This window comes from Panthera uncia (assembly GCF_023721935.1).
Source record: "Panthera uncia isolate 11264 chromosome A3 unlocalized genomic scaffold, Puncia_PCG_1.0 HiC_scaffold_11, whole genome shotgun sequence".
Taxonomy (NCBI): domain Eukaryota; kingdom Metazoa; phylum Chordata; class Mammalia; order Carnivora; family Felidae; genus Panthera; species Panthera uncia.
The window spans coordinates 58,132,732-58,159,409 of record NW_026057578.1 but is presented as its reverse complement, the minus strand read 5'-3'; the positions used below and the strand labels follow the sequence as shown (position 1 = coordinate 58,159,409).

Below are 26,678 nucleotides of genomic sequence, written 5' to 3'. Positions count from 1 at the left end.
AAATTCCATCCCAGGAAATTACAGAGAAACGTGCGGCCGACATCCAGAAAACAGGTATAATGTTTGAGAACGAAAAAAATCCCAAACCTGGGAAAACGAAGAAAGGCCAAACTTGGAAAAAGACAAAACTGCTTGAGTTTGGGATACTTGCCAGCATTTTCTGATCAGTCTACTTTGTAAAAGCTTGACCTTTAGTTCTTCGCGGACCTCACTCTGCTGATAGTCTGGGGAATGTAATTTTGTTGTCTAGGTGTAGTTGATTAATACGCAACTGATAAAGGCCAGAACAGTGTACAGCCCTAGAGCACTGTGACTTCTTAATCTGCAGAAATGGATAGGACTTTAGGGTTTAGAGCCTGGTCTAGAAGTCAACCCCAAAGCTGTTGGGGGTTTTATTGCCCTGGAAAAGATAAACTAGTTTTGTTTTGGTCTAACTTACCTGTTTGTTAACTGTCTTAACTATATGTGTATCTTTTTAGCAAATGGGGTAATAGAGATATGTGTGCACACACCCGCACACACATGAATACATAAAACTTATCAAGCTTTTAAGGAGCCAGCCTCTTTTGGTCTACCCTGTGGGTGCCCTTCCTAATGAGTTAAATAGAATATGGATGGAGCTCACCATTTCCGTGTAGCAGGATTCTCACACAGAGCGGTGACAACGAGGCATTTCTTTCCAGGAAGCAACTTTATTCCTGCTGGCACCGCTCAGTTGGTTGTGTACCCAAAGAACTGAGCCCCCCAACGTCCAGTGGCATAGTTTTTAAATACACTTTGTATTTCTTTGGTAACAGTCTGATTAAGTAATCTCAGTTTACAAGGTCATGAGGGATGTTGTCACTTAGGTGCATAGCCAGCTTACCTTGAAGTTTTTTGGGTTTTTTTTTCCCCTTTTCTCTCTTTTTTTCTCTCCTTAGAAAGGGGACCCTACCACATCAGAATTTCACTTTTTACATGATTACCAACCATCGTGGCTTAAAGATAGCAAGGTGGTTTACTTGGTCCTTTGGTCACTCATCCCAGTATTTATTAAGCCCTTACTTTAGGCACTGTGGTTGACATGAGACATGTGGTTTCTCCTTGAAGATTTAAATGGTCATACATACGTGGGAGATACACAATAAGAAATTTGGAGTTTAGATGAGACATAGAACATAATCCAGGGTTTATGGGTCCAACCAAGCTCTAGGAATTAGGCCTTGTGTGTTCAGATCTTTACTGTACCACATACAGCTTGTGACCCTGTCAAGTTCTTTTCCCATATGTGTCCCATTTTCCTCATCTATAAAGTGAGGATATGGTACTATACAATATTGGAGATAATGCCTTTAAAATACATAGCACAATTCTCTCCCAGTGGTAAATATTACAATAAACATAAACTACTTTCATTGTTATTATTTATTGCATTCCCAGTGTGCTGTTCAAATATTAAAAGATACAGTTCTTTCTAGGGGTTTACACATTGGTGACAAAAATGACTGAGTATTTTTCTTAGGGTATTTGCAAGTAATTCTAGTTCTTTTTGTTTCTATAAATGAACTTCAGGAAAGCATTATTTAGTCTCTATAACAGAAGGATAGTTTCTAATGCAGTGGTTCTCAAAGTGTGATTCTTGGACCCCTGGGTCTGTAATGCCTTAGACTGTTTTCCCATTAATGCTAAGACATTAGTTGTCTTCACTATTTAGACATTTTTTTCTGATGACACAAAAGTAATGGTGGGTAAAATTGATGCCACTTAGCATGAACCTTGGCAGTGGAATAAAATGAGATTGGTGGTTGTCTGCAGGCGAAGCTCTTCATGGTGGTTTGTGATACTTTTTTTTCATGGAACACCATTTTTACTTGAAAGAAGAGCTGACAGACAAACTGTGGTTACACAGACTTGGGTATTTGGCAGACATTTTCTCCAAAATGAATGAAATGAACCTGTCACTTCAGGAAAACAACTGATGCTATCTATTGCCAGTGATAAAATTCAGGCTTTCAAGTGAAAATTCAAGCTTTTGGAAAACCTGTATCTGCCACTAGGAGTTTGACAGTATCCCAATATTTAAAGATTTTTTTCTGATTAAATCAGTGGTGATGCTAAAACCTTTTCTTTCTTACTCTCTTTTCTTTCTTTCTTGGTATATTGAATATTGATAGATTGTGGCTGAATAAGAAATATCTGTATGTTATATATTTGGCCGTTTCCCTGATTTCTTGACACAGAGCTCCTAAAACTTTGTAATTTCCACAAAGATAGGGGTGACAGGAACATCTTTTGTTCTAATATTTAGCCTTTGTTCCTGGTTCCTGACACAAAGCTCCTAAATCTTTTGGAATTTCCTGGGTGATAGTATTTTTTGTTCTAATCAGTCAACTCTAGCTAGCTTCAGATGGGGATTGGTCACCACAAAGACCAAACCTTGATTAGAAACCTGGGACTTTCAGCCCCACCTCTCCCCCCAACCTCTGGGGGGAGGTGTGGGGCTGGAGAATGACTTAATCATCCTGCCTGTGGGATGAAACCTCCATAAAAACACTTAAATCATAGGGTTTGGAGAGCTTCCATGTGGGTAAGCTATCGAGGTGCTGGAAGGGTGGCCATGTGGAGATGGCATGGAAGCTCTGTGCACACAGACAGCCTTGACCTAAGAATCTCTTCCATTTGGCTGTTCCTGAGTTGTATCCTTTATAATAAATCACTAATAAGTAAACTGTTGCCCTGAGTTTTGTGAGCCATCATAGTATAATCAAAACTGAGGGTGGGAGTGGGGGTCATGGGAACCTCTGATTTGTAGCCAAGTCAGAAAGAGATACAGGTAACTTGGAGACCCAATATTTGTGACTGGCATCTAAAGTGGGAATGTCCTGGGGCGCCTGGGTGACTCAGTCAGTTGGTTAAGGGTCTGACCGGCTCAGGTCATGATCTCACAGTTCATAGGATTGAGCCCCACATCAGGCTGTGGGCTGACAGCTCAGAGCATGGAGCCTGCTTCAGATTCTGTCTCCCTCTGTCTGCCCCTCCCCAACTCGCACTTGGTCTCTCTCGCTCTCATTCAAAAATAAATAAACATTTAAAAATAAATAAATAAAGTGGGAATGTCCTTGTGAGACTGAGCCCTTAATCCTGTGGAGTTTGCCACTAACTCCAGGGAGTCTCAAAATAAAGTTAAATTGTAGGATATTCAGTTAGTGTCTGGAGAATCAGAGAATTGATTTTTGATGTTGGAGAACATCCAGGCTGATGAATTTTAATGTCACAGAGTATGAGAAGTTCATGATAGGGTCTTAGATTCCACACTGCATTAAACTTTAAGAAACTACCACTAGCTGAGTTTGGGTTTAGTGTTAAAGAAAAACACGCAAAATTATCTGAAAAGATTATGAAAATACTTCTTCCTTGTCTACTTTTCTGCATGAGGAAGGATTTTCTTTATATTCTTTCACCAAAATAACATTGCAGCAGATTGAATGTAGAAAGGACAGTGTATATGAATCCAACTATCTTCTAACTGAGACATTAAAGAGATTTGCAAAAAAAAAAAAAGCTAAATATTTGTTTTGGAAAATATAGCTGTTTCTCTTTAAGATTGTTATTTATGGTACCCTATAACATGGGAATATTATTATCTTCAAATGAATTAATGTTTTAAATTTCTCAGTTTTTATTACTAATACCATAAACTTGAATAGTTATAATCCAGATTAACAAAAGCTCTTTGGAGTTCCTTGATCATTTTTAAGAGTGTAAATGAATCCTCAGATCAAAATGTTTGAGAACTGCTGTTTAAAAGAAATTCAAGTCCTTAATGATAAAAACATACCAGATTCTTTTACCTTCCACAACCGTAAAATGTATATCTTTAAAGTCAAGGCCAGAGGTAAGACTAGGGAATAACAGAAGTTAACCACTGGCTCAAAATATTGCCACCTGTTGGAACCAAACCAGTGGAATAAACAAATAGATGCATCTAGAGAAACCTAGATGCCTTTTATGGGGTTATGGGTTACATGAAAAACCATTCTCCTATGAGAGTAAAAATTTGCCAGTTCCTCTGACCATTCTGTGGTACTAAGATTTTATAAATTTCTCTCAATACTTCATTTTGGGTTAAGCACAAAATGGACTTGGGGTCTGTTAGTGTCAGATCCTAGAAATTGAAATTGTTTTCCTTCTTTGGACTTCCCGAGCTCCTCACTAAACCACAGAGAGGCTCCTGCTTTTTCCACGTCAGGGCCCTGGCCAGAGACGGTTGCCACAATACTGGCTAGCCCCTTCCTGAGTTCTCATCTCAGTGTTCACAGTTGACATCAGCTACTCACAGACCTCCTTGGGTTTTCTTTAAAAGAATGTGTTTGGAAATTATTTCTCAGCCATCCTGGAATTTAAAGGCAATGGAAAATTGCATATAGAGAGCACACATCCAAGTTCCTATTCCCGAGCCTATTGAAAAATTGCACTTGACTCCCTTGGTGGGTGTATGAGGAGATACTTAAACAGAGTTGAAATGAGATTTTTCCCAGGTTAAGGCTTTAGGAGAGCTGTAGTGGCCACAACCAGGCATCTCTAAGTAGTTCTAGAACTGTGAAATTGTTCGGTTACTAAGAGGGCTCTTAGGAGATGTGTAGAGATAGGAATTATACAGACCCGCCAAGTTGATGGCCCTTTCCAATTTATAGAGGGCCATGTAATTCAAAAGTTGTTTGTTTGTTTGTTTGTTTACCAGCAGATGGTGGAGGGAAATAGACTGTCTTTTATGCTGTGGCCCTCAGAAAACCTCTAATGAGTTTATTATGGTCTTTATGGGGGGTTGTTTTTTCTTGTTAATATCTTCTCCTAAACTAGGTAAAATATGATAGAGCTTCACATTAGGAAAAAGTCACCAGAAGATTTTTTTCATATTTTAATTCTTTTTTTAAGTTTATTTATTTATTGAGAGAGAGAGAGAGAGAGAGAACGAGAGAGAACAAGCAGAGGGAGAAAATTCCAAGCAGGCTCCACACTGTCAGTGCACAGACACGGGAACTGTTAGATCATGACCTGAGCTGAAATCAAAAGAGTTGGACACTTAACCGACTGAGCCACCCAGGTGCCCCTCATATTTTAATTCTGAGACCTCTTTAAGACCTACATTTTGAATTGTTGAAAACACATTTTAAATATTATTAAAATGAGAAAAACCAAAGAGGTGCTGAGCTGTTGAGGTGGGAAGACACATCCTACTGTCAGGTTAGACTATATTCTCAATGTAATTGCCTAGGGATAGAAAATTGTATTGGAAGTAAGGTGACCACACAGAGTAAGATTGGGCCATATGACTAAGCCAATGAATATACACAAAAGTGATCTAAGCCACCCATAGGGCTCACCATTGGGAACATGCCATATGATCCTGAAGTTTTCTTCCCCTGACACATGTCCTAGAAGGCAACACACAGAATAGAAGCAGCTGTGATTGCTAAGTCACCATTTGGAGGAAAATTACAGTACCTGCATAGAATAAGACAAACATGAAATCAGTATTCATTGTGGTAAGCCAAGAATAGTTCATGGTATGTGCCTTACGAAGCACAGCCTATCCTAATATAATATTCTAGTTAAGTGATAAGCACACTGGACTGAAAGTCAGGAGACTTAGGTTCTGTGAAGTTGAACTATAAGAAATTGCTGATAATCATTAGTTTTTGATGTTCAAGAATGTCAGTTTTACATGATTCACCCTTATAGTTACACTTCTGTGACCAAGTGATATGCAACACTGAGTAATCCACCAATCCCAAAGGTATCTCATTTTTCTCATTTATAAACATCAGACCTCATAGACATCTGTGGAACATTCCACCCACTAACAGCAGAATACACATTTGTCTCAAGGATACATGGAGCATTCTTCAGGATATATATCCTATATGCTAAGCTGTAAAACAAGCCTCAATACATTTAAAAGGGTCGAAATTATGCAAAGAAAGTTCTCTAACCATAATGGAATTTAGAAGTCAGTAACATGAGGAAATTTGAGAAATATACAAATTAAATTGAACAACACAATAACCAATGGGTCAAAGAAGAAATCACAAGACATTAGAAAATACTTTCAAATGAATGGAAACAAAAGCACAGCATACCTGAACTTATGGAATATACTGAAAGCAGAACTCAGAAATGTATAGCTATAAATGGGAACGTTACAAAAGAAAAAGATCTCAAAATTTAACCTAATGTTTTACTTTATGAAACTAGCAAAAGAACAACCAGCTAAACCCAAATCAAGAAAAAGGAAGGAAATAACAAATATTGAAGTGGAAATAAATGAAAGAGAAAATTGAAAAACAATGGAGAGAATAACAAAAAATTCGTTCCTTGAAAAGATCAACCGAATTGATACACCTTTTTCTAGACTGACCAAGAAAAAAAAGAGAGAGGAATAAAATTACTAAAATCAGGAATGAGAGGGGAGACATTACTACCAAGACTATAATCGTTGGAGAAATCAAAAGGATTATAAGTGAATACTTGAACATTTGTATGCCAACCAATTATATAACCTTACATAATGGACAAATTCCTAGAGAGACACAAACTATCTAAAATTGACTCAAGAAGAAAATCTGAATGGACCAATAGCAAGTAAGAGATTAAATTAATGGTTTTAAAACTTCCAACAAGGAAAAGTCTAAGCCCAGGTAATTTTACTGTTGAATTCTACATTTAAAGAAGAATTAATACCAATCCTTCACAGTTTCTTTGAAAAAATGGAAGAGGATGGAATACACCTCAACTCATTCTGTGAGGCCAATATTACCCTGAAACCAAAACTAGAAATAGGCATCACAAGAAAACTACAGACCAATATTCTTATGACTACAAACACAAAAATCCTCAAAAACATACAAATTGAATCCAGCAACATATATAAAGGATTATACCCCATGCCCAAGTGGGATATATCTCAGGAATACAAGATTGCTTTAGCATCTGAAAATCAATTAATGTAATATACCATGTCAATAGAATAAAGACAAGTCACATGACTAAATAGAAGCAGAAAAAGCATTTGACAAAATGCAACTCCCTTTTATGAGAAATGCATGCAACACACTGGAATAGAAGGGAACTTACTTAACTTGGTAAGTGGCATTTACAAAACCCCACAGATAGCATCGTACTTAAAATAGTGAAAGACTGAAAGCTTTCCCCCAAGATCAGAAACTAGACAAGATGTCTGCTTTTATTATTTCTACTCAACATTTTACTGGAGGTTCCAGGTAGGACAGTTAGGCAACAAAAAAAAAAAAAAAAAAAAATAGTATCCATACTGGAAAGGGATAAATAAAACTATTTCTATTTTAGATGACATGATCTTGCATATAGAAAATCCTAAGGACTCCACTAAACTATTAGAACTAAAATGAATTGAACAAAGTTACAGTATATGAGACCAACCTACAAAAATCAACTGTATTTTTATAGACTAGCAATGAACAATCCAAAAATGAAATTAAGAAAACAATTCTGTTTATAATAGCATCTAAAGGAATACAATTCTTGGAGATATATTTAACAAAAGAGGTATAATACTCTGAAAACTATAAACATTTTTGAAAGGAATTAAAGAACACCTAAATAAGTGCAGAGACATCCCATGTTCATGTATCAGGAAATTTAATATTGTTAAGATGGTAGTACTCTCCAAATGACCTGCAGATTCATTGCAGTCCTCATCAAAATTCCAGATGACTTCTTTGCAAAAATTGCCAATGTGACCCTCAAGTTTGCATGGATATTCAAGAAACTCAGAGTAGCCAAAACAATCTTGAAAAATAAGATCAAAGTGAGAGGAATCACATTTCCCAATCTTAAAACTTACTACAAAGCTACAGTAATCAAGAGAATGTGGTACAGGCATTAGAATAGACATATAGATCAATGGAGTAGAATCGAGAGTCCAGAAGTAAACCCTCACATTTATGGGCAATAGATTTATGACAAGGTTGCTAAGACAGTTAATGGAAACAGAATTGTATTTTCTACAAATGGTGTCAGATGACTGGATATCCACATGAAGAAGAATGGATTTAAACACCTCTGTCATAACGTATTCAAAACTTCACTCAAAATGGACCATAGATATAACTGCAAGAGTTAAAACTTAAAAAAAAAAAAGCTAGCAGAAAAATAGGCATAAATCTTTGTAACCTTGAATTAGACAATAGTTTCTTAGATATGACACCAAGAACACAAGGTCAAAAAAAGAATTTTTTTCATTAAAATTTTAAAAATGTTGTGCTTTAAAGAACACTATCAAGAACATGAAAAGACAGTCCATATAATGGAAGAAAATTGTTGCAAGTCATATATACCTGTTAAGGGACTAGTGTCTAGAATATGTACAGAACTCCTACAATTCCATAATAGACAAAAAAAAAACTCAATAAAAATGCACAAAGGATCTGAATAGACATTTCTCCAAAGAAGATATGCAAATGACCAATAAGTGCATGAAAAGATGCTCAACATCACTAATCAGTAGGGAACTTAAGATCAAAATCACAAGAACATACCACTTAACACCAACTGGAATGGCTACAATCAGAAAAGACAATAACAAGTGCTGATGAGTTGTGGAGAAATGCAACACTCATACATTACTGGTAAGAATATAAAATGGTGCTGTTGCATCAGAAACTAGTTGGCGGTTCCTCAAATGTTAAACTTAGGGTTCCCATATAACCCAGCAATTTCACTCCTGAGTGTGTACCCAAGAGAAATGAAAACAAGCCTACAGAAAAACTTGTACATAAATGTTCACATCACTATTTATAATAGCCTAAGAGTAGAAACATCTCCATCAAATGGTGAATGAATTAACAAATTGTGGTATATCCATACAGTGGAATATGACTTGGGAAAAAAAAAAAGAAGAAGGAATGATATGGATGAACCTTGAAAACATGTTAAATTGAAAGAAGCCAGATACAAAGGACAACATGTTGTATGACTCCATTTAAATGAAATGTCCGAAATAGGCAAATCTGTAGTGACAGAAAGTGGAATAGTGGTTGCCTGGGGCTGGAGTGAAGGTCAGGAATTGGGAGTGAGTATTAGATACAGGGTTTCTTTTGGGGGGCAATGAAAATATTCTAGAATTAGATTGTGGTGATTGCTCTACAACTCTGTGAACATACTAAAAGCCATTGAACTTTAAGTGGATGAGTTTTAGGGTATGTGAATTATATCTCAATAAAAAGGTTAATTAAAAATGTGAATGTGTAGTGATTTAGAAAAATACCCTCCCTTATATTGCAGTTCACCTCATTGTATGTATCTGTTGAACAGAATAGTAGATGGAAAAATGCTCAGCTAATAGGAGATGTGATTTCCAATCTGGCTTTCATGTAGAGTCTGGTAAATCAACTTCTGAGCCCCAGTTTTCTAATATGAAACCAATATGTTATTTTGAATAACTGCTGTGTTCCCTTCCAGCTTTAATAGCCAATTATTCTATGGAAGCTAGATCTGAATCTGTAAAGAGTTGTTGTGGGGGATGTACATTTATATCTGGGTTTAAGTCCTGTAATGAAAATAGCAAAGTATGGAAAGAAAAATGTCAGAAGCATTCATCTAAGAAGAAAATAATATGGAGACATAAGGAGAAAAAAAAAGACAAATTTTTTTGTCTATGTGACATACGGTTAGGTAATTACCCATCCAGTTGGTTGAAAACACAATTATTATTTTCTTTCCAATCATGGCAAGATGGGACCTACTTTTACATCTCTTATGATAAGGAAACTGCCAATTAAAGTTACTATTATCTTTTTTCATACAATGCTACTCAGAATGCAACATAGTGCTAGAGTGGCACTTTGAAAAATTGGCCTGCACTTCTGGTATTGAGTTCATAAAGCATGGGAAAAATGTATCTTGGTCAGACAAGATGTGTTAATAAAAAACATGAATTGACTGTAAGTATCAAGAATGAACAAACTCCTGATGTCTTATACTAAAGATTGTTTTAGGATCGTTATCAGAAAAGCTCTTACATCAGGTGGAAGGTTGGAAATTCACCATGCATATGCTCTATTTTATTTACCATCCAAATCTTCCGCTAGTAATAAGTTAGGGAGGTGCATTGATTCTTCAAACCACGAGAGCACTATTTGGTTCCCAGCTACTGTTGACTCTCAAACCTGGCTGATCATCAGGGATCAGTGTAAAGATAATTCACATCAGTGGCTCTCTCCCCTAGAGATTCTCATTCACTAGGTAAAGCCCGGACCCTAATATTTAAAATCTCCTCAGATGATTCCAGTGAGCAGCCAAGTTTGGGAATACTTGTCTAATTAAGGCCCTGAATTACTGGATAGCCTTAGTGCTTAAGTGCCACTGACTGAAAAATGCTTTTGAGAGAGGACTTCAACCCCTTCCATTTTGACTTCAGTCTGTACCTTCTAATTGATTAAGTTCTTTCCAGCTTATCTCTTAACTCAGGCAAAAGACTGTGTGGGTACAGCATCCTGTGATGGGAACTGACACTATTCCCTCAAGCAATAGAGACCCCCCTGATGCCAGCAAGACCCCACATATTAGGCCTGACCTTTACTGCCAAGCTGCATGAACCTACCGACCTTTGTCCCACATTTCCCTTATGTAAACCTAGAAATATTTCCAGCACTTTGGAGATGGTCTTTGAGATGTTAGTCTGATGTCTTCCCAGTGTTGTTAGTGTTACTGAAATAAATTCCTTTCTTGTTTCACTGCCACTCATGTCTCTGGCTTTGGATTTTGTCAGCAGGAATGAGTGGGCCGAACCTGGTCTGTTTGGGAGCCAGATGCTGTTGTATCCCTGTGCCCCAGTTACACTATGTTAATTTATATTTACTTTTGTGGACAGGACAGAGAAATGCTACATTAATTGTACTAAAACTCTTTTTACAAAGTGAAAATAGTAATCATGCATCCATATGATTGATTACATACGCTTTCTTTTTCAGCACCACATTCAGTTTTGGCCTAACCCCCCTTTTGTTTCCAGAGTCTCAAGAGTCTCTGGCAAATAGGCTGCCATTATTAACCTATGCTCTTGATCTTGATTACTTGAAAAGTCTTAGGATTTAGTGATTTGAAACACACCGAAGAATACTAGTGTTTTATTTGTATTTTCCATTTGGTCAAAATCTGTTTTGTTTTCCCTTGCCTTAATTGAATCACTTGTGACTGGTTGTTCAAAAGCTCTTCTTCAATGTTGGCCAGAGGCTTTTGACAGACAGTAGTTCAATGGACTGGAATAGACTATTGCAATGTATGCACTGGTTGCAAAAACCTTACCTACCTTTGGAAATTCTGTGATTTGAGAGGTTTGATAACTTCCTCTGCCTTGAATTGACTTGCTTTGTATACCAAAGACTCAGTTTCAATACTGCATCATGGTGGTATGCCTTTTCTTTGTTTATGAAAGTTGGTAATCCAAATTCAAGTTAAAATTCAGCCACATTTGGGGCCACCAAAGTAATTTGCTTAACTGAGATGACAGTGGAATGAACAGATGCCTTACCTGAATGAGTGAGTTTATACATGTGTAGCCAATGACAACTACGTGACAGCCTTCTCTTCATTCTGGTGGCTGGCAAATTTCTTTTGCTATTGATTATAAGAGACAGACATGGATGTAGGTGATACCCTAGTTCCTAGTAGAAGTTAAAGAAAAGAATGTTTTAAGAGGGGATACTACTTACAACTTTCTGTTGAGACCACTCTCTTAAAGCCCATTAATAACGAGATTAGTTCTACAGACATTTATCAAATGCTTACTATGTGCCAAGTATTATGCAAGTGCTGGAGATCCATAGATGAATAATAATAGTAATATATATAGCAAACGTTTATATAATGAATACTATATGTAAGCAACGTTCTTCATACTGCACACAGCAACCTTTTAGTGGGTCACAAGAATCAATTTAGTGCTTCACAACCATCATTTGAAAAATGAAGAGAAATAAAGTAACAGAGTGGTTCCCTCATATTAAGATTAGGCCATTTTGGCATGGACATTATTTTGAGTTAAAACAATCAAACCCAGCAGATTCAGGAAAAGGCTCTTTATCTCTCCATTAACTGTCTGCTAGTACAAGGAAGAGAGCTATTAATAGAGATTCTTCTTTACCCAAGAAATTTGTCTGCATAATAGGGTACCTATGTTTTCCAAACATCTCCTTATACCTTCCTGCTAATGTTCTTTCTCCCTTTTGTATCCTCAGAGTCCTACCCGTCTCCTTAGCTCATGTAAGTGTCATGTTGCCTCATTGTCTTTGGAATTTCCATGTCTGTGTGGATTCCCTGTGTGTGTGCTATTAAATTTGACTTTTTCCTATTAATCTGTGTCTAGTCAACTTGATCTTAGACCAGGTAGAAGGGCCTTGAAGGGCATAGGAAATTTTCAACAACAGTAAGGATTGTTCCATAAAACTTTTATTTCATACACACCTATACTCATACATCTATGTCCAGTGGGTCACAATATAAAATTTATTTCCTATTGTTTTGGTCAAAATGGTTTAAAAAAATGTTTACTTTATTTTTGAGAGAGAGAGAAAGAGTGCAAGCAGGGGAGGGACAGAGAGAGAGGGAGACACAGAATCTGAAGCAGGCTCCAGGCTCTGAGCAGCCAGCACAGAGCCCAATATGGGGCTCAAACTCACAAACTGGAGATCGTGACCTGAGCTGAAGTTGGACACTTTACTGACTGAGCCATTTAGGCACCCCTGGTCAAAACAGTTTTAAAGTCACTGATCTGGAACACTATTACTAGAAGCATTAAAATGGGTTAATTACAGATTCAATTTTTTAACAGATATAAGGCTATTTAGAATTTTAATTTTTTTTATATAAGTTGGTTAGTTATCTTTTGGTTAGTTGTGTTTTGGGGGAAATTTTCCATTTCATCTGACTTTTCAAATTTATTTGCATAAAGTTATTCATAGTATCTTATCTTTTTTTAATATTTGTGGAATCTACATTAACATCTCCCTTTTCATTTCATACTGGTCATTTGTGTTTTCTTTCTTTTTTTCCTGCCCAATCTTGCTAATGTTTATACTTTATTGTTATTATTTTTAAAAAATTTTGATTTGTTGATCTTATTGATTTCTTCTGTTGCATGTCTGCTTTCTATTTTATTGATTTCTGCCTTTATCTTTTTTCTTCCTTTTTATTATTTTCTGTTCTTTTTTTTAAGTTTATTTTTATTTATTTTGAGAGAGAGATAGAGAGCAAGCAGGGGAGGGGCAGAGAGAGAGAGAGGGAGAGAGAGAATCCGAAGCAGGCTCCATGCCATCAGCACAGAGCCTGATTCAGGGCTTGAACTCATGAACTGTGAGATCATGACCTGAGCCGAAATCATGAGTCAGATGCTTAACCAACTAAGCCACCCAGGCATCCGAGGTGCCGTTCTTTTTAAGATAGAAGCTTAAATCATTTATTTTCAGCTTTTCTAATATTTACATTTAAAGCTGTAAATATCCCTTTAAGTACAACTTTGGCTACTTTCTATAAGTTTTGACAGAATACTTACCTGTCAAGTCATTCCAAGTCATATGGTTTTAAGACTCCATAAAAACCTACATTTTGCTCCTTTTCCTGCTTCTATTCCTTACTAGGACCTGCACCCCCACTTTACACATGCCTTGTAATGCAAATAGCATATGTCCTCCTTGTAAGGGACAGGAGTTAATGATTTCTCTGGAATAGATAACATCTAAGGAAGGACCAGGTGAGAATGATCAGAGGAAGCTGTCATATGCATATTCCAGACCACAGATACTAGAGGGCTCAGCACCATGGCCCTCTGCCTCCAAGGAATAACACTTGGGCCCTCGACTATGTTCTAACTTGTTCTTGGATGCCTGAAAGGACAAATTCACTGGATCACAATCCTCAATAAAAACCCCCAGACTCTGAACAAAGATCAGACACATGCTCCTTTCCATGTATCCCAGATGCTTCATCTTCATCTATTCTCTCTGTATGTTCAATAAACTCTGCTCTCACTTCCTGCTGGTTTGCATTTGATTTCCATCCTTCACAAAGTCAAGGACCCTCTTCCTGCAGGACCCCATCTGGGTCTGGCCTGCTGGTGTCAATAATTCAATGGTTCTGTTTGATTTGTTCTATTTAATTTCTTTCAGCTTGAGGAGTATGGCAGCATAATTTTGTGACTATCAGAACAATAGTCACAATTTCCCAAATCATTTCTTATTTAAAATATATCTAACAAAACATCTTTTGGCATTATCTTATGAAATAGCTTTTACCAGGAGACTGTGGTGTGACCCCAACAGGTGGAGGCGGCCATGCAGGCAGTGAAAGAATTTGCCCAAGGCAGAACAAAGGAGATAGCAATGTATTGAATACATTGTAAGGGAGTAGTGGGCAGGACAGCAAAGGAAAGTCTGCCAGGAGGCAGTGTTGGGGGGGGGGGGTTCTATAGTTATGGGAGGGAGTGAGGAAGTATGGGAACAAATGGAATTTTCCTTTTTTGGTAACTATGCCCTGTTGTAAGTAGCCCATTTGTCAACTGGGGCCTATGGCTATACTGAAGTCAATCACTCAATAAGCCTATTTGCATTCAGCCTGGTGGTAGCTTGTGGGTCCTTTTACCTTCCTCGGTTTTCCATTGCTCAAGCCTATTGCCTAAAAGCAGCCTTGTGGAAGCACATTTTGATTCTTCCCTGCTTCTATAAGAACTATGAAATGGCATCTTGAATTCTTGTAAGATATGAGCTATTAAGTGTTGCTTATTCATAAGGTCTGTGGGCAAATAAGGACATGACAATGATCCTCTTTTGTCTTAATAAAACCCAATATATTAAAACTTTCCAGAAAATTGAAATGCTATTATAATCATGGCAAAACATTAAGACAACCAATTAGAATTATGTACTTTTGATATAAAAGTTTACTTTCAGGGCACCTGGGTGGCTCAGTTGGTTAAGCTTCTGACTCTTGGTTTCAGCTCAGGTCATCATCTCACAGTTCATGGGTTTGAGCCCCACATAGGACTCCACAGCTGGCAGCAAAGAGCCTGCTTGGGATTTCCCCCCCCCCCCCCCCTCCCCCGCTCACACTGACTCTGTCTCTCTCAAAATAAAAAAAAAAACTTAAAAAAAAAGAGGGGCACCTGGATGGCGCAGTCGGTTAAGCGTCCGACTTCAGCCAGGTCACGATCTTGCGGTCCGTGAGTTCGAGCCCCGCGTCAGGCTCTGGGCTGATGGCTCGGAGCCTGGAGCCTGTTTCCGATTCTGTGTCTCCCTCTCTCTCTGCCCCTCCCCCGTTCATGCTCTGTCTCTCTCTGTCCCAAAAATAAATAAAAAACGTTGAAAAAAAAAAAAAAAGTAAAAGTTTCTGCAGTCCAGTTACATCTGTAAGAATAGCTTTATTATGCCAAATAATCTGTTTTTCCAGAGGCATGGAGATAACAAAGATGCTTTCCTCTTTTCTTTTTGGGATGGGTTGTCTCTCACCCACTGCTAGAAGGGCCTACATTCTCAAGGCTCAGCACTAGAATTGCATTAGCACTAAGAAAAAAGCCAAGCCCTGGAGACTCAAAATGTATAATATGAAAAGAGGGCAGAATAGAATTATTGACAAATGGAATGTGGAGCTGGGTTGTTTTGCCTCTCTAATTCTGAGTCATTTTATCACATATGAAATGTCCTATAAAGAGTAATTTAACCTCCTGATGTAGATATTGCTTGACTCATGGCACACAGTGGGATAAAAACTGGCCTAGTTAATTGCAGTACCAAATTTTTAGGAAGGAGCAGGACATGGTCTTGGTTGTTGGAAGTCAGAAAATTTGCTTCAGAAGACATCATTTTGCAGTCCTTTGATTCAGCATTTCCATATCTAGGGATTTGCTCTAAGGAAATAACTATTTACATTTGTGAAGCTTTAATTATAAGGATGTCTATTGTAATATTGCTTAGAGTTCTATAAAAACTACAAAAAGCCTAAATATTCTCAATTAGGTAATGTAAGTTTGTTATATTGGAATATGATAAGGCCAAAAATGATGCTTCTGATGAATATTTCATTCTATAGAAAACATTCCTACTATATTTTAATTTGATTTTTTAATGTTTATTTATTTTTGAGAGAGGGAGAGACAGAGCTGGGCAGGGAAGGGGGAGAGAGAGGAAGACACAGAATCCAAAGCAGGCTCCAGGCTCTGAGCTGTCAGCACAGAGCCCAACATGAGGTTCGAACTCACAAAGATTTCATGCAAGATCATGACGTGAGCTGAAGTCGGACACTTAATCAACTGAGCCACCCAGGCACCCCCTACTATATTTTAAAGATACAAATATTATATGTGATGTAATTCAATTTTTTTAAAGGGCACATTGTATATTATATACTGTATGCTTTGATAAAATACCAGAAGGGATAAATACCAGATGTTGACGGTTGTTATCTCTTGGAGTGGGGATTATAGGTGATTATATTTTTTGGCTTATCTGCAGTTTAAAACAACTTCTTTAAAAAAAGTCTATGCTTTTTGTTTGTAATACTGAAAAATAGAAGCTATTGCTTTATAAATTGCATTAGAGCAATTGAAAGATGAGTGACTATGGACACTTGCTGTGAGAATTTCCAGCTATCTGACTTGGATGACATTTAAAAAACTGTTTAATTGTTTTTGAATCACCTCATCTGCAGCATAGATAGGAAGGTATTCAACAGAATATTAACCATGATTATGGTTATTGAATATGGAAGAATCTCAGTATTTCCTTCTTGAGTTCAATCAGAGAAGCATACCAGTAGGAATGGGATGTATTACAGGGATTTGGCCTTACAAAATTGTGGGAGCTAGTTAAATAGCTTATACACAGAGGTTATCTCCGCATCCGGAGCTGGGCCTGATGTCAGTAGGGAAGACAGTCAGGAAAGAAAGGGCTTGAAATGAGAGAGAGCAGAGACAAGCTGGAATCTGCAAGGATGAACTAAAAGCCACATCAGTTTCTCACCGACTTCACTGCTCTGACTTCAATGATAACTTGAAGAAGATACTTGTGCCTGTTGTCACAAAGCTAATGTGTACCTGGTAGGAGGTAGAAAGCCCAGAAGCCCAAGGAGGAATCCAGCAGGAACTAGAAGAGCTGTGGGTCTGGCTGCTGTCTCACACCAAGGTGGGAGGCAGATCTGTGGTATCAGTCGTGGTCTGCAACCACACCTGACTCTCTACAAACCAGGTAGAAATACACAGTGGACCCTTGAACAGAGGGGCCACTTATACCTGGGTATTTTACAGTAAAGTACTGTAAAAGTACTTTTACTTATACCTGGGTATTTTACAGTAAAGTACTGTAAAAGTACTCTCTCCCTTATGATTTTCTTAATAACATTTTCTTTTCTCTAGCTTACTTTAATTGTAAGAATACAGTATATGTAATAACACATAACATGCAAAATGCATGTTAATCAACGGTTTATATTATCTGTAATGCTTCTGGTCAATAGTAAGCTGTTAGTAGTTAAGTTTGGGGGGAGTCAAAAATTATAGGAGTGCTGGATGGCTCAGTCGGTTAAGTGTCTGGCTCTTGATTTTGGCTCAGGTCGTGATCTCATAATTTGTGAGTTCAAGCCCCAGATCAGGCTCTGTGCTGACAGCACGGAGCCTGCTTGGGATTCTCTCTCTCCCTCTTTCTCTGCCCCTCCCCCACTTGCTCACTCTCTCTCTCTCTTTCTCTCTCAATAAATAAACTTAAAAAAATTATATGTGGATTTTTGACTGTGTGGGGAGTGGGGGTGTTGGTGTTCCTAACCCGTGTTGTTCAAGGGTCAACTGGTACAACCAAATGGAGTAGAAATATATTTCTGAGTATAGATAAACATGGCTTCTGTTTCCTTTCAAGCCCCACATAGGAGGATTGTCTTGTGGCCACACAGGAGAAGGAATTCTAGCCATACAGCTTGACTAAGTTGATACAGTACAAGCTACCATGGCCTTTATTTGCTACTAACCCATGGGAGGACCACGGACAAGTTGCCTATCCTCTATGGCTCCCCAAACCTCTCCAAGATAATTAAAAAAACAGCACTAGCCACTTTTTGTTTTGTATGTATGGGGTAAAGATGAGAAAGACTAGATTTGTAAAATTATTGGGTGAATGTTAGGATTAGTTCCGTATCATCATTTTAAGTTGTTTTATGTTTATTGTTCTGTGACATAGGCCTTCCTCTGGAAATGCTGCTTTCTGTCAAGCCGACTATCAAAACATATTAAATATGAAGATTTGATAGAAAAACGTATATATAAGCCAACAGTAACCCGTAAGGTATGTCAGTCTTCCTAACAAGCAAATGAATACTTTAAGGTTTTCTCCCCAATGGGAAACAATGATAGTATGTCTCTTAATTATGTACTAAAACAATAACTCACGATTCTCTCTTCCATCAAGCTGCAAATATATAGCAAGCAGACTGTCTTTTATAATAATACTGCCCACTGAGCCTAAATACTACCCATTGTCATGTGTTGAGTCGCTGCTATGTATCATGTCCTGGCCAAATGGCTTTTAATACATAATATCTAATTTTCTCACTAACTGTGCAAGGTAAGCATTTGTGCCAATCCAATGTGTGTGAAATAGTATTTAATTGTTTTAACTTATATTTCTCTAATACTAGTCTACTGATCGTTAGGTTACTTCTTCTCTGAATGGCTTATTTATATCCTTTGCTGAGTTCTGGCCCAGGCCATTACCAGCTGTATAAAATTGAACAAGTTATTTAAATCCTTTGCATCTAAGTTTCCTTATCTGTAGAAAGAAATACATATAAAGGATTACTGTATAAATGTAGAGTAATTTTTAGGATACAGTGTATTCATGTATATTAACTATTATTAATTCATAGCACATATGTTAATTGGTATTTGGATATAAATTCCCGTTTGCTCTGTTATAAATATGTTCTCCCTGACAGTGGCTTGTCTTTAAACTTAATTTATAACATAGTTCATCATATAGGAGTTTAACATTTTTATAATAATATAAGTACTTTAATGATTTCTATCTTTATAAAGAAATCATCTTTCCCTCAAACAATAAAACATTATGACATACCTTCTTCCAGTTGTTTTAAATTCTTTTTAACGTTTATTTTTGAGATAGACAGAGCGTGAGTGGTAGAGGAGCAGAGAGAGAGAGAGACAATCTGAAGCAGGCTGTATGCTCTGAGCTGTCAGCACAGAGCCAGATGCAAGGCTCAAACTCACAGACCGTGAGGTCATGACCTGAGCCAAAGTCGGATGTTTAACCGACTGAGCTACCCAGGTGCCTCTCTTCCAGTTTTAAAATTTTGAATTTCACATTTAGATATTTAATCTACCTGGAGTTCATTTTTATATGGTATGAGGAAGTACATATCTATTTTTTTTTTTTCATATAGAAAGCTGAGCTAGGTCAGACCACAAGTGCTAATATAGGTAAGAAGTCTGTTGAGAATGGTGACCTCACTTAGCTTGGGTTACTTTCTTGGTTGTTTAATAGTGACCCAGTCAACAACCAGGGCAAAGGATCATAGGAGGGTAAAAGCATGCTTTCAAGGAAACAGCTCTCCCAAATTTCTTTGTCACTGTGGAAATGCCCCTAAATACTTGGGGGTCTCAGCAGCCTGGCAGAGAAAAGTGCCAGAGGCTACAGAATCAAGACAACCCGCCTTTTATATCATCTTGGAGTTTAAGAGGGTTTTGGTGTGAAGTGTTACATCAACACTTAAGGATGACCCTGTGATCTCTTCAAGGTGTTGGTACAATGCATACTTTCTATTCCATTTCTAATTGGGCCTCCTTGATTTTTTCGTGCTGTGAGATGTGAGGTGACACAGTTGTCCCAACTCCATTTATTGACCAGTTCTCCCCATGATTGGTAACATGTCCCACACCAGAGACCTGCAAAAACCAATGTCTGTCTATGAATACAATAGCTAATATAATCATTTATGTAAAACAGACAATTTCAGGGGCACCTGCATGGCGCAGTTGGTTAAGCGTATGACTTTGCCTTAGGTCATGATTTCAAGGTCTGTGGGTTCAAGTCCTACATTAGGCTCTGTGCTAATACCTTGGAGCCTGGAGCCTGCTTCGGATTCTGTGTCTCCCTTTCTCTCTGCCCCTTCCTCTCTCATGCTCTGTCTCTGTCTCTCAAAAATAAATAAACATTAAAAAAAGTTTAAAAAAAACCAGACAACTTCAAATGTTGGCCATCTTGATTTTGGTTTGTGGATTCTAAATGTCCAAAGTTCAAATGCTTCAGAGTTGAAGTGAAAGAAAACTAAATCCTTATTTTCCTTTTGATGACACATTCTAGTTTTTAAAGATTCATAACACAATCCAGAGCCTTTTTATACTGATGCCTAATTGTATGACATGGGCTCAGGACTTGGATTTGTGCCTTCTGATAAATATGGTGGTGTCAGATATCATAGCAGGTGATTATAATTGCAATAATTCTGTAGCCTTCTCACAGTAGGAAACTAAGTCAGTCTGTGAATTGGTCAGCAAACTCTCCAAAGGAAATTACTAATGTGAGAAGTGGAGGAATAAATGTGTGGTTACAGTCCAGTTTAATTTCCTGTGAACTGATTGCTTCCTTGGTAGTGGTCAATATGTGTGTCTCAGTGCCTTTGGGGAAGCATGCTCCTATGGTATTATGATGGATAATAAAAACACAGAATCCTTCTGTGTCTCCCTCTCTCTCTGCCCCTCCCCCACTCATGCTCTGTCTCTGTCTCAGAAATAAATAAACATAAAAAAAATTTAAAAAAAAACAACACAGAATCCTGAAGAAGAACATTGCTACATGGTATTAAAATATGGCTCTGGTATGAAAAAATGAGCTTGTGACATCTGACTAATAGGGAGATGGAGCATAGTGAGAATTATTCATAGTGGTCAATGAAAAGGCCAGGATGCACATTGAGCAGAGCAGCCAGCAATACTCGGGTGTTGTTTGCACACTGCTTCTGTAAGTGACAAACTGTAATCATCAAAGCCTTCTCAAAACTTTCCATTCACCAGGGCTGCTTAGGCTAGTATACAAGTGATATTTTTACAGATGGCTGTGCGCGGATCATATAGACGCCAGCAGCTGTGATGGGTCCCCACTGTGGCACGGATCACCCAAGACATTCCATGTGGCTTCTTGGGAGTCCTCTATTATTTATTTATTTGGGGCATAAGATTTATCTTTGTGAGTGTTTTTCCAGAATTAATATACACCAATAACCTTTGCATGTCCTGAGTATCTCTAAGGTGATGTAGAGAGGAGAATCCAGGATCATGCTGTTTAGAGACAGAAGGCAGAAAGAGCCCAAAAGGGCTGAGAGTGAACTGTTGAGCAAATAAGAGAAAATGCTTAATTCTGCTGAACTGAGATTCTCAACCTAGGATCTGAACTTAGGGTTCTCAAACTTAGATTTCTGCAGAATCCCCTGGGAAGTTTGTTTACAATGCAGATTCACCCCCAATTCAGATTCACAGAGTCTGGAATGGACCCACAAATGTGCACATCCGAGGTGTTTCTGAAGTATGTGCTCTAGGAATTATATTCAGAGGAAATCCTCTACTGCTGGTGAGTAGTTGTATGTGTTGGGGGTTCATGAACAAGGACTATGGAAAGGAACCATGCACCTGAACCCCCAACATAGTATGACAAATTGCACATCCAGACATGCCTGTGCATTTGATGAGGGAGCATAAGGCAAGCTGACAGGCCACAAACACCCTCCATACCCTCCACACCCAGATGGGATATGTGTGATACTCCTCAGGCACTCCTGGCTGCCCAAGAACAAAGGAAAGTGGAAAACAAATGGTTAACTGATAGAGATCTCAGTTCTATAGGACCCAAGTCTCCATCACCCCTCCATAGTGATGTGGGAAACAAAGGCAGAAGGAAATGACAGATAGAATTAAATTTCTTTATCACCTGCATCCCATTGACAAATACTTGAGACTGACAGAGTGAAACCTTTCTCCCTGAACTCCCTACTGTCTTAATGCTAATGCTTTGCTAGAGGGAAAAACAAACTTAGCTTGACAATAGCTAGACCTCCGGTATCCTGTGAGTCTTTAGTTTATGAAAATCTTGCTAAAGATTTCCCCTGGACTTTACCTCCCCACAACTCCATAGTATAAAACCAGTCTCTCCTCATGGTTCCAGGGCAGCTCTTCCTGCCCATGGGTCTTGTCCCCGTGCTTTAGTAGAATCTACCTTTTTACACCAAAGACGTCTTTAACAATTCTTTCTTGGCCATTGGCTCTGGGCCCCACAAACCCCACTATCACCCCAAAAACCTCATCACATTTTTCAGAGATAAAAATCTAGGGGCACCGGGGTAGCTCAGTCAGTTAAGCAGCCAACTCTTGATTTAGGCTCAGGTTATGATTTCAGGGTCATGAGATTGATCCACATGTCCAGCTCTGTATTGATAGCGTGGAGCCTGCTTGGGGATTCTCTCTGTCCTCTCTCTGCCCCTCCTCATGTGTGTGTGTGCGCTCACGCGTTCTCTATCAAAATAAATAAACAAACTTTATTAACAAAAAAGAAGGAAAGAAAGAAAGTCCATACGTTTCCTCACATACTTGGAAGGATCCATGTCCCTCAGAAGTTACAAACCATGATAGCATGTAATCTCCACAAAGCGAATGATCGGATCTCTATTGCCACAGGTGTTTAACTTCTCTTCCAGATTACTGCCCCATATCCATCCAGCATCTCACACAAATATGAACATTCTTGGCCCTAGGAAGGCTCTGGTCGGAGACAATGTCTGGGTCCCTGTGACTCAGTTGTCAGTATTGGGAAAGTAACCCAAAGGGACATCCTACTGAGATGGATAGGTAGCTTGTCTCTGCAAACAGATAGCAGTGCTGTTTTGTGCACTAGAAAACCTTGCTAACGGCTTCCAAAGATAGCCAGAGGGGCAAGGAGCTCCCCCAGGAGCTGCTTCTCCTCAGTCAGTGCCTGGGAAAGGACCCTCAGAGTCAAAGGTCTGATTAGAAGGAGGTCTTCCTAGTCCTCTGGCTCAGTTCCAGAGCCCCCATAGCGCCTTGAGCTTCCAGAACCTTCCTCTCCTGTCCCTCAGGCTGTGTAAAACTGAAGAACAGCCTGGAGTTACAGTGTAAGGGCATCCCCATTGAGCATGCTAACCTTAACTTTGCCCTTAGCCATTTTTTTCATTTACCACATAACTTCTCAAGCATTTATTATTGTTAATTTCCATGAATTATTTTTTCAAACTGTTTAAGCAAGATAAAAGAGTCATAGAATTTAGTTTTATTATTATTATTAATACTACCTTTGCACAAATGAGATGAGAGAAGTGTCCATAACCCTCTTCTGACTTAGAGGACTCACAATACGTATGCTTTTCAGAAAAAAAAAAAAAATCTCGTAGGGAATATTACCAGAATAACACATTTTAAAACAAGACCAATGAGGATTACCACCTTCATGGAAGTTATAGTTACATCCACAAGCTATAGCAACAATCTCTGAAATTCAGATGTTTTATTACTCCTGAGTTAGAAATAACATTGACAGGCATAGTTAAAGATGTAGAAGAATATTTCTTCGTGTTTTCATTTTGTTTTGTTTCAGTTAGAAGAAGATATATTTTCTTCTTAACTAGCTGAGATTTCTCTCACCTCTAAGTAGAGGGTCTGTTATTTCAGGATTTTGATTTCCTTGACTTAGCACGGTGAGAAATAATGCACACCTCTGTATTAACATCCTTAAAAATCTTAAAATTTAGAGTAGGAAAAAAGTAGGAAGAGAATTTAACAAATTGGGTACGGAGCGTGAGTGTCAGGAGTGGCTTGATTGCCCTCTCTAACTCCCTGCTTCTTCCCACCAGCCTCCAACTAGGTAACTCAGCCTCTTCTTTACATAGAAGGTAGAGGTTCCCCATCATGTGACTTGCTCAGATTCCTTCCTACCACCTCCAGATCTGAGTATGTCTTTACCTCCCTCCCTCCTGTTTCAGGAATAGAGGACTTATCCTTCTTCTTGGCTTATGATTATATCCCTTTTAATTACTCCATGACTTTGGCTCCTCAATTTCCATTCATTTCTCTGCCTCCCCCATTTCCTCTCTTCTGCCTATCTACATGTTTGCGTCTCCCTCACCCTTCATTTATTTTAAAGCTCCCCTGGTTCCCTGGCCCTTCACCTTCCATCCTTCCTGAAAGGCTGTATCTGCCTCTTCTGCACACCCTCACCCCAGACCCTACTGATACTGGTCACCAGTGAGACCAGAACTGCGAAATCCACTCCTCTCCTGCAGGGCATTTTCCCTGACTATTGCTTCTTGGCTTCTGTTCCTTCCCTGCCCTTGAGCACTGATATTCACCAGGGTCTCATGCTCCTTCACTCCCTTCATTCTCCCAAAGCGTTCTCAATTTCTCTAGTGACTTCAGCCGCCACACACATACTCCTGATGATTAAGTCTACACACATGACTTCAGTCTCTTTCTTAAGCATGAGGCACTCATCTCCAGCTACATCCTGGACACCTCCGTTTGCATCCTCCACGGGCGCTTATACCACACATCAACCCACTGTTTTCTCTCCATTTCCAGTCTCTGTGAAGAAGGCCACTCTCTGCTCTGCATCACAGGCCTGACTCCTTGGAGGCCTCTCCAGCTCCTTCCTTTCCTTCAGCCTCCAGATAGTCATCCCCAGTTCTTGCCAATTCTCTGGTTAAAATGTCTCAGTCCACCCCCACTTTCCCTTCCTGCTGACGCTACCTTGGGTCTAGCCCTCACTGTTTTTCACGTGCAGATGTTTTCTGATAGATTTCCATTTCAGATCTCACTTCTCACATAAGCTGTCTGTAGCTACAGCTGTGGGCAGGCCCCAATACCTTTGATGACTTCCTAATACACAATACATCCTACTCCTGAAATGGCATATTGGCTCTTTAGGATAGCATTCCATGTCTCTAACCACTATGATTCTTTTCCCTCTCACTTCCCTTCTCTATCAGAAGTAAGGCCAAGTTCTAATATCAGAGTATCAGAGGTACCCAGCTGGTGGCAAGCTCTCCATCTGCAGATGGCAAGAGTAAGCTTATAAAAGTGATACCACTCATTTCCCACTGTCTCTAAAAGTCTGCAACCTGACAACCTGCTTCCATTTTACCCCTTCATTCTGTTTCTCTTAACATCTTTGTCATAGTCCTAAGAATCTCCCAAAAGATGCCACAACTCTCTCTCCTCCTACTCTAGCTATCAGCCATGCTTCTGCCCCCGCCTCTGGAAGCACCAAACTTCACTTTTCTCTGATGTTTTCCCATCTATGTACCTTTCATATGGCTACTCCCCCTCCTCTGCCTGCTCTGCTGGGCAAATTCAATTGGTCTTCAAACCCCCTTTTGAAGCCACCTCCACTGTAGAATCTTCCCTGCTTTCCCCATAAAGGACATACTGCTCTCATGCCCTCATAGGGAATTACTGATGTGTTTGCTTTTCCTGCTACAGTATGACCTCCTTGAGATCAGAGATGATTTCTTATTAATCTTCCTATCCCTGGTGCCTGGCAGATAGTTGGAGCTCAATAAATGTATAAAGAAATGAATGAATGAGTGAAAGACTATCATTGTTCCAAGTGCCATGGCAGAGCAATAGGACTGGAACACAGAGCCCCCATCCTTCTGAGGGTTAAAAATAGTAGATGATGCAAAGTGAATATGTGGGGAACTCCTTAAGGCAGACAGGGCAGTAGAATCAACTAGCAAATGGTGTTGTTGAGAGGAGGAGGCAATGTTTCAGGTTGCTTTGCTGGAGAAGTGGATAAAGTACACCAAAGATGGCTAATGGGGCTAAAATAAACTCTGGTCTCTAGCTTAGAGACCCCTCCTCTGGGTTCTTCTTCCTTTGTTTGCTGCATGCATGAACCCCCCCCCCACAAATATGGAGGCTGATAACTATAAATTACCCTTCCCACTCACATTCGGGGCTCAGATCTTTGGAGAAACAGTCTCCTCTGAGCCCACCGGTGTTACGTAAATCTCCAATCCACCAAGATCTCCGAGTGCTGCTTGGTTTTTCTGCCAGTGTTCCCCAGCCTGGTTCCGTAACAGCTTCACGTTCCAAGCAAGAGTCATCCCCATTCCTCTTTTCCTCCTTCTCTAGCTTCTGAATCATCAGGCTAGAAAGACTCCACAGCAAATTGACTTATCCCACCCACACACCCCAGTAACCTGTCTAGAAGACATAGGCTGTTCTCATCTCAAACAGGCTGACCTGGGGCATGTGAGTTGCTTGTTTATGTTTTCTTGTCTCAGTTAAGTTCTTATTCTAATTGGGCTTCATGAAACCCCTCCTTCTTATCCAAATTTACCCTTATGTAGAAACCCACTGAGGGGCGCCTGAGTGGCTCAGTCGATGCATCCGACTTTGGCTCAAGTCATGATCTTATGGCTCATGAGTTAAGAGTCCCACATTGGGTTCTGTGCTGACAGCTCAGAGCCTGGAGCCCATTTCAGATTCTGTGTCTCCCTCTTGCTCTCCGCCCCTCCCACCCTCATGCTCCATCTCTCTCTCCTCCAAAAATAAATAAACATTAAAGAAATTTTTTTAATTAAAAAAAAAAAAACAAATCCACTGGATGCAA

General features: G+C 39.0%; 1 protein-coding gene across 6 annotated transcripts in view; it reads left to right on the top strand.

Annotated features, from left to right (window-relative positions):
* NMS (neuromedin S) overlaps positions 1-26,678 on the top strand; it is a 46,299-nt gene continuing 19,621 nt past the window's right edge. For all 6 annotated transcript variants that reach the window (XM_049651362.1, XM_049651361.1, XM_049651360.1 and 3 more), the window contains exons 1-2: positions 1-54; positions 18,231-18,335. The gene's annotated coding sequence lies outside the window, so the exon portion shown is untranslated. The remainder of the gene's footprint in view (positions 55-18,230; positions 18,336-26,678) is intronic.